General features: G+C 45.3%; 1 long non-coding RNA gene across 5 annotated transcripts; it reads left to right on the plus strand.

The window, feature by feature from the left end:
• Positions 1-1,889: 1,889 nt before the first annotated feature.
• Positions 1,890-4,771, plus strand: LOC119277179. 5 transcript variants are annotated; one of them, XR_005136977.1, is made up of 8 exons: positions 1,890-2,048; positions 2,139-2,363; positions 2,563-2,639; positions 2,732-3,273; positions 3,394-3,586; positions 3,687-3,785; positions 3,901-4,142; positions 4,233-4,771. It is a non-coding gene; the product is annotated as an uncharacterized LOC119277179 (long non-coding RNA). The 5 variants fall into 5 exon arrangements; XR_005136979.1 differs by having other exon boundaries at positions 2,732-3,018; positions 3,146-3,273; positions 3,687-4,142; XR_005136978.1 differs by having other exon boundaries at positions 2,732-2,830; positions 2,947-3,273; positions 3,687-4,142.
• Positions 4,772-7,950: the final 3,179 nt, after the last annotated feature.

The raw sequence follows: 7,950 nt of genomic DNA on the forward strand, positions 1-7,950 counted from the left end.
CTCACCAAATATGGCATGATATGGCAAGAAGAGAAATCTTGAAGAGGAGAATGGTCGCGTCGGCCGGTCCGTGTTACAGTTCCGGAGACGTTTTCTCTGCTCCATATGGTGGCAATGTCGATGATTTCGGTGCGGGAGTTGGGACAAGCGCCGGAGGTGGATTCGGTGGTGTCGATGAACTTCAAGATGGACTCGATGGCGCGGAGTGAAGATCGACCAACATGATGCCGGACATGGCCGTAACTTTTGCAAGGCCCTCTTTTGCGTTTGTCGTACTGAACTGGGCCTTTATTTGCGCGTAAAACTGTGTTATGTTTGTTTGCATTTGAACTTATTTGTGGAAACTTATGTCAAATGCGAGAATTGAGCGTTTTCTGTTTTCGGGTCGACGCGGCGGTGTCCGAACAGACCCCGCAAAAGCCGACCCTAAAAAAGTATATTTCGCGAATATCCTTTTATATGGGTCCGCTTGGGGGGTCTGCATCTGAGGCCGTCCGAGCCAGCCTTGTTGTGGGACGTATTCTGCAACACTACCCTTGTTGCGAAAGGCCACGATCCGTAGGAAGATCTTGGGACAATTGAGGTTGGCTTGGAACAATTCGTAGAAAGAATTCTTGGGAGGTCTTGTTGCAGATTTTTTTTCTACAATTGAGGTTTGTTGAAAAAATTTGTCTTCATTTTTTTGCAACATAGCTTATGTTACGGGAGAAAGTTCTGCAACATTGATGTTGTTCCAGAAAAATTTGACGGGAGTCACGAGGAGTCAGGGGCACATGTCACGTGGGACACATGTCCATTCCTCTTGCAACAAGTCCTTTGTTGCAAAAGTCTTCTCTTGTATAATTTTCTGCAATAAGGGTCTTGTTGCAAAACTTTCTTTTATCTAATTTCCTGCAACAAGACCCATGTTGTGTAATCTCTTCTTCTCTAATTTATTGTAACAAGACCCTTATTACAAAAATCACATCAACATCTTTGCCGCATCTAATTTTCTGCAACAAGACACATGTTGCAAAAATTACAACACATCTCCGGCCGCGTCGCGGTGCAGTCATCGTTAGCTGCCATCATTCTGAAATAACATTGTTGTTACAAAAAAGGATGAGGGGGAGAGACGTGTGTGGTCAAGCAGGCCACGCGAGGGGGCAGATGCCTTGCGCCAGATCAGCCGGTTGATTATAATAATTTCCCTACTGTAAAATCAGTTTAAAACCAGTTTACGGGTCACCGTAAACTGTTTTTGCGGTATGAAAAGTACTGCAGAGAGCGGCGATGGCGCTCACGGGCTCGCCTGCTCCCGGTATGTGTTCCAATCCAACACGGGCAAGTGGAAGCAGGCATTCAGAGCTAGTTTGGTTGGTGACCTCGCTTTCGTGCCTGGGAAAAACAAGCGCCTGGCCTGCGCCTGAGTTGGTGCTCATTTTCTGCATGGCCAGGCTTGCCTGGACGTGGAGTGTTTGGTTTGCTGCCTGAATCTGATAGCACATGGGATGATAGGAACTCTGGATAAAATATTAGAAAAATCTCTAGATGAAGCCATTTGCATTGGATAGCGCGCCAGGCAGGTTTTGCTGATGGCCAGGCGTCCGTTTTCATATGCCTGGACCAGGCTAATCACGTGCCTGTGAGGCTAAGACATCCAGGCCAGGCTAGTACTCAAATTTGCAGGACGCCAACCAAACAACTGCCAGGCAGTTCTCAGGGATGCTCCAGGCCAAGCATTTGTTAGCCAGGAAGCAATCCAAACACACCCTCAATGCCAGCGGTGGGCCAAGACATACGTACGTACAATGGAACAGGCGTATTGGGTGGCATTCCGTCACGGCATGACGCTACCTGTCCCATTGAAACATAACGTGTATAACGGTACACACCGTTTCCCCGGTGTCTGTCACCGCACGTCGGATCCTTATCGCTTGGATCGCTGAAAAAAAAAACACTTATCGCTTGGATCGCTCCCCCCGCCCCTCTCCCCTCCCCTGGACAGCAATGGCGACGGTGGATGCCGGAGGCGGCGGCTTCGAGTTTTCGTTAGATCCCGTTGACAGGTACCTTAATTATTTAACGATTTGCGCCTCCTATTACTGTCCGCTTTCGTTCTGGCGGATAGATTCATGCTGTCGCCGCTCCTCTTAAAGGTTTCCCTTGCCGGATCTTGGCGGCAGTGAGGCTGTACTTGACGCTGCAACCACCCAAACGCTCGTCTGCACAGGCCCCCAGTCGAGCGTTGCTGATATAGGCGACGCGACGATGACGTTACAGCTAGATTTGAATAGCAGCTACGAAGGCCTCAGCTTGTCGGCGCCAACCTCAGATCAGTCAGGCAGCAAAGACGACCCCCAATCCCTTGGCTGGACAATGAGGTATCGTCTGATATATTAATACTCTTCATTTCCAAAAGAACTGCACAAATCTCATGGATCCGAACGCAAAAATGCATTGCTCTTACTACTAGCTGTTGCAAAAGTTCGTGTGCCATGACTTATTACTTGATTTTTTTTATTTGCGTACTGATGTCCCATCTTTTATTCACACAGACAATGTTTTTTTTTTTTTTTGCAGAATTGGGTTTGAAGAAAATTGAGCTACTGAAACCACTGCATGTCCTCTGGGTTTGGGAATGTCAAGCAAACGTTCAGGTCCATCATATGAAAAATGCAGTTTTATTCAGCTGTGTAAGCTTGACGTCGTGTACTAACTGTGATCCACGCTTGTGTAATTGTTTTCACAGATGGAGCTCCAAGTATGGCACACACAGACCCAATATGGGATTTAAGTCCAGCATCGGGTCAAGCTGGTGGCGCGTCTCGAATTGACTTGTTGGCAGCTGGTAACACCGCTTGACTTTGGAGATAGTACCCTGCCGAGTGAGACAACAAACTGAAGTTGTAAAGCTTGAGCTCAAATTAACTTTCGCATCTCTGGAAAATTTGGATGAACGTGCAGTTGCAACAGGCACCAGTGTTCCTCGGAGAGGAACATGTGCAGCGACTGGCGGTGCAGACATGCTTGCATGAGGTACCAGCCATGCGCCTCCTCCAACTCAAAGCAATGTTCATCTTGAGATCATTTGGATGTCTGCCACTGCAAACAAGACGACTTGCTAACATCGAAACACATTTCCTTGTATTACAACTGGACCTAGCAACTGGCAAATGATGGGTGCTGCAGTAGATGGTTCATCATCCAAAGTAGAACCAGAGGCTGTGACCGTAAGGTTTGCAAGGATACTGATAAATGAGCCTGCTCCATCTGATGTATACACCTTCTACGGTAAGTAGCAAAAAGTGAACTATATGAGCTTCGCAGGCACACCTCACTTAGCAAGTCCATTCTTTCCTACAACCAACATAACATAACTTGGTGGTTAAACATAATCCATGATTGTTGCAGGAAATGGTTTTCATATTCTCGTCCCTACAAGCTGGAGACCAACGGGCAAGCCGTCAAGAAGAACTTTGGTCCAGGACAAGGCCTTAGGGGCAATGGCATGGAAGCACTAGTCCGACTTCTTGACATGAAGGACGACAAGCTGTACCCAGGTGGAGCTGCACGCTGGAGGAGAATCTTGGACCCAAGTTTTGTGGTACAAGCATTGGATGACCTTCTCCATCTCCTGATTGCATACATGAATTATGTTCATCTCTGAGACCATGTTTTTCCCCATCTGCTGGCGATTTCTGCAGGATGAGGTCTTGTATGACAGCAGGAGCCCTCAATGGCACAGGATCAGCTGGATGTTCAGTAAGAAGAATCTGAAATTCAACCTGGAAGAATGCAAGAATGTAGGTCAACAAGTGCAAATGACAGTGTCTCCTTATTTCTACCATGCATTTTGCAACTCAATAAAATGGGTATTAATTCTCTCAAAATTTCTTGCCAATTTTTTTGAGTCATCAGTTCATGGTTCTACTAATTGTCGACTAAGGGTGGTGCTTATATGAGATTAACAACAATGCAAAAACACTATGAATGATGGACCCTATGTTGGCGTACTCGATCGAGCGGAAGCTCGACGAAACCAACTGCCGTATTCTGCACTGCATGTGTCAGTGTCTTCGTGAATGGTATCCAGAATGGCATTTTGCCACTTATCCCTGGAATTATAAGTACAACACTGGTATGCATCAGAACTGCAGCATGTAAGTTTGGCCAACAAACATTTTCAACTTCAAATTATGATCCATTGATTGTTGTACAAAAACTGATGATTTGCTACCTAAAAAATGCAGTTCTGACAGCAATTTCCATGTACTCCACTACATCAAAGAATTTGATGGTGTGATGCTGAGGAAAATCCCAACTTGGCAAACCTTTCCATTAGGATGGAATTGGTATACAAGCATACAATTAGTAATAGACTTGCTGCCTTCAGGGTTTGATTGCATACATAAGGATGCAGATGGCATACGAAATTCTCACCTTAAAAGGAAACGAGGGAGACTTCCCAAACTACATGTATGGTGGCATCCTGGAGTAGATTTCAGTTTGCAATGAATAAAAAAAGCACCAATCAGCTAGTGGAAGGAGTGCATGAGTCGCTCAAGTTGTCAGGGGGTATCTTTTCTGGTTATTGAAGCCATGAAGGTGTCGGTGAGGGTCACCGCTGCGTGTAGCACCCCTATATGTTTAATTATCTAATGAATTTGCATGGCGAGACTGTTAGCCTAAATGTGTGCTGGACCTGCATCTGATTGTGAACTAATGTGTGTCAGACCATGATGCTGTAATATGAGACCTATGCCTGCTTTTATGCACTGATATGTCATTATGGCATCTAGTCATCTGGCTGGTGATAGCATCCTCTGCACATAATTTGCTTAACAATATTCATCATAAACTCACGGTTAGCTATAATTTGACTTGCTTTCATGACACAACTGAACATAAAACATCCGGCATATTAGTGTGATGTTGTGTGATGCCAATTGGGCAGGATTGTTCAAGTATGTAAGCATTGAATTAACATCACAAAAGTAGACATGACCCCATGTTAGAAGTAAAGCAGTAAAAAAAACATTTTCAAAAATTCATTTCACAAACTCATTAGTGCGTGCGCAAGATTTACCCAAAGCTGACACCATACCACACTCGACCCACAAGCCAAGATAAGTTTATGGCTACTGCACTGGAAAACAAATTTAGTTTATATCTATCTCTCATGCGTGATGTTCTTTTGCTGATGGGCTAGATATATTCTATGAGTATTGCCAACAATAATTTTGGAGGCCAATTCTATTGTAATCTCCAGAAACATTAGGCTTCCTTCCCTGCAAAAAAGAAAAAAAAATAGAGAAAGAAAACAATAGGCTTCCTGCAACCTGTAGAAATCGCATCCACCTCGTCTCGGCTGCCACCTATTAGAAAAACCGACTAAGATATCCAGGAAAATAGGAAGCGAAAATTCGTTGACTCAAGATCCACTTATATTCTGATGATTGCAACACTTGTAGAAGCCCTCGCCGGCGAACTGACCGCGGCGGGCGACGTACGTCACCACTACACTGCCGCAATCCGGGCAGGGGACTACAGACAGGGCAACTAGCAAGCGCCGCTTCCCACATGTGACGGTGCTGCCGGTCGTAAACGGCAGGGGCAAAGACCAGGTAACGCGCCGTGAGTACCGAGTCCGGTATATTCGTCGCTCTTTACAACAGTGTAGTACAACTTACAAATACCCTGCAAGCCCTACAGTACCGAGACGGCCCACATCCCGAAACGAGTAAATGGCTATCGATACCGGGAGGGTGCGCGCTCGTCCGCGCCTGTGAATTTCCAAAGTACTGCAGAACTATACTGCAAGAGAAAAAAAAATCCCTCGGCTTGCTCCGGCGGCCGCTGCCGAGCTCCTCCGCTTGCTCCGACGTTCCGGCAGCCTGCTCCGGCATTGACTATTTTGTGGTTCACCTAAAAAAATCGGCTCGAAAACCACAAATATGAGTATGTGGGTGACCACTTTTAGAGTATCTGCTAGAGTTGCTTTTACCGTCGTTCCAAATTAGACTTGCTGCATGATTGTTGATATCTGCATGTTTTGTAAGGAAGATGATGTAAAATACATCAATAAATTGTGCTTCGAGTAAAATTTACATCACTAAAATGTAGGTTTTACATCACCAAAAACCTACAACCCCAACTGATGATGTAAAATAGGGCAGCAGTTCTCTAATAGGTGATGTATAAAATAGGGCAGCCGCTCCACAATTTCATACATATTTGAACCAAATAGCATAATTTTAGCAAGTTCATAAATAAATATAACAACAATTTTAAATAAATATCTCGCGCCGGGTCACCATATATCTCAAATCAATCCTAAATAAATATAAAAACAATTTTACCAGGGCTGCTATAGGGCACTAGGCTGAACAAATGTATCTTCATGAACAACATGGTGGTTGGCATAGCAGGGACACTCGAAACTAAACTGAAGATGTCCAGTGCTTGTAGTAATGGCGCACGACCAAGACAGTGCTCCATTAGTATATATTTTTTTTTTACTTTTTTGCAAACCTACTAATTGCGCACTATGCAAAAGTGTGCCATTACTAGTTTAAACTACTAATGGCGCACTTTTCCACAGTGCGCCATTAGTATACATATATATTTTTTTACTTTTCTGCAAAAAGTACTAATGGCGCACCACCTGCCGGTGCGCCATTAGTAACCAGGGTTACTAATGGCGCATTTTGTGGTGGTGCGTCATTAGTAATCTGGGACCAACAAGATATTTTGGACAGCCCACCTACCCACTCACTTTCCCCACTTCATTCTCTTCACCTCCTCCTCCAAGCTTGTCTCGGCTGCCTCCTCCTCCTCACCTCATTTCCACCATAGATTCATCAAAATTAAGTGGTGAAATTACCTTTTTTTTAATAGGTAAGTAAGGGGAAAGCTATCTTCATGATGTAGATCTACTTTTTTTCTCCCTAGCTCGCTCCAACAACGTGCACATGCACTTTTTGTGGCCTAGCTAGATCTATGTATATTTGTGGTGTTGCTTGTGTTTGTGGTGTTGCATATATGTTTGTGTTTGCAGGTACCGGTATTTGAAATGCGATAGTTGCCAATATTTTGCCGGAATGTTGATTTATTTCCGTTTCGGCGAGAATTTTAGCACTATGCATTCTTTTTGGTCCTATTTTTAGGGAAGGTCATGCCAAATTTTTTCTTGGTTCTAAAATATCGTTTTGCTCTACCCCGCAGACGACCATGGTCCGCACGATGACCGAAGGCATCGTGAATAGGTTTTTGAGCTCCGTGAAGGCCGAGATGCTTCAAAAGAACGAGACGGAGATAAGATGTCCGTGTCGAAGATGCAAGCTGAAGAGCCTTATTGCGGACCCGGATTCCGGGCAGATGCGGGACCACCTGCTCTTGCGTGGTTTCATGGATGGCTATCAGTGGCAAGGTGATGAAGATGACTATGAAGTCGTCCATGGGGGCCGGGCAAGAAATGAGGAAGGGCAACAAGACAACCACCGCGGCGAGGGCGGGCGAGAAGACGAAGAATCTCCAGGACATGATCACGATGGTGATGATGTACACAATCATCATGTAGAAGATGTCGTACATGATGATGAGGAAGATCAAGACGAAGGGCATGATCATGAAGATGAAGATGCCGGAGCAGACGACGATGGAGGCTGGGTGCAGGACCCTCATATTCAAGAGCTGCTTCGCAAGCAGACGGATAACGCAAGAGCTGCCGCCCGAGAGAAAGCCAAGCTGGATCAACTGGAGATAGACGCGGTTACTCCATTGTATGAAGGATGCATGCCCGAGGATACCCGCCTGAAAGTAACGCTCATGGCTCTGGAGATGAAGGTAAAACACAAAATGACCGACGCATGCTTCGACGAGAACATGTCATTCTGGCACGAACGTCTTCCCAAGGGGAACAAGTGCCCGACCAGTTTCGAGGAGGCGAAGAAAATCGTGTGTCCTTTG

Source organism: Triticum dicoccoides, chromosome 3B, assembly GCF_002162155.2.
Source record: "Triticum dicoccoides isolate Atlit2015 ecotype Zavitan chromosome 3B, WEW_v2.0, whole genome shotgun sequence".
In the NCBI taxonomy this organism is placed as follows: Eukaryota; Viridiplantae; Streptophyta; class Magnoliopsida; order Poales; family Poaceae; genus Triticum; species Triticum dicoccoides.